This window comes from Octodon degus, unplaced genomic scaffold, assembly GCF_000260255.1.
Source record: "Octodon degus isolate 3935 unplaced genomic scaffold, OctDeg1.0 scaffold00097, whole genome shotgun sequence".
NCBI lineage: Eukaryota > Metazoa > Chordata > Mammalia > Rodentia > Octodontidae > Octodon > Octodon degus.
The window spans coordinates 6,642,682-6,643,672 of NW_004524673.1; positions in this window are offsets into that span (position 1 = coordinate 6,642,682).

Here is a 991-nt window from a genome sequence, read left to right on the forward strand (position 1 = left end):
CTTTAAGATTTCAACCTACATTTTTCCCCAGAAGATTAATGTTTCTGTTTTAATATTTAAATATTTGACCTATTTTGACTGTAGCTTTGTGCATAGTGGTAGGCATGGGTCTAGTTTTAGACTTGAGCATGTAGAAAGCCAGTTTTTCCAGCACCATTTATTAAAGAGGCTCTCTTCCCTCCAGTGAGCCTGTTTTACCCCTGTATCAATGATATCTATGGGTGTGTCTGCATCTTCTAATCTGTTACACTGACCCTCGGTTCTGTCTCTATACCAGTACTATGCTGATTTTATCACAGTAGCTTTATAGTATAATTTCAGGTTTGGAATTGTTATATCCCTTGCTTTTCCTTTGTTTCCCAGCATTGCTTTTGATATTCAGGGGGTCTTCTGGTTCCAAATGAATTGAGGAAAGTTTTCTCTAACTCTTTAAGGTATACTAATGGTATTTTAATTAGGTTTACATTGAGTCTGTATAACAATTTTGGGAGTATGACCATTTTCACAATATTTGTTCTCCCTATCCAGGAGTATAGAATATTTTTCCATTTTCTCAAATTGCCTTCAATATCTTTTCTCATAGTACCATAATTTTCACTGTATAAATCTTTTATGTCCTTTGTCAGATTTATTCCTAAGTAATTTTTTTGGATGTTATTGTAAAAGGAGTGGTTTCCTTGATTTCTCTCTCAGTGCATTCATTACATACAAAAATGCTACTGATATTTAGTTGCTACCATTTATCCTGCTACATTGCTGAATTTAGTGATTAAATCTATAAGATTCTTGGTGGAAGGGGCCAGGGAGATAGCTCAGTGGAATAAGTGCTTGCCTGGCAAGTGCAAGGTCCTGAGTTCGATCCCTGATACCAAGAAGAGAGAGAGAGAGAGAGAGAGAGAGAGAGAGAGAGAGAGAGAGAGAGAGAGAAGATTAAGGGGAGAATTTAAGAGAGAGGAAAACTTTAAAACTAAAACTAAAAATTTATATAGAA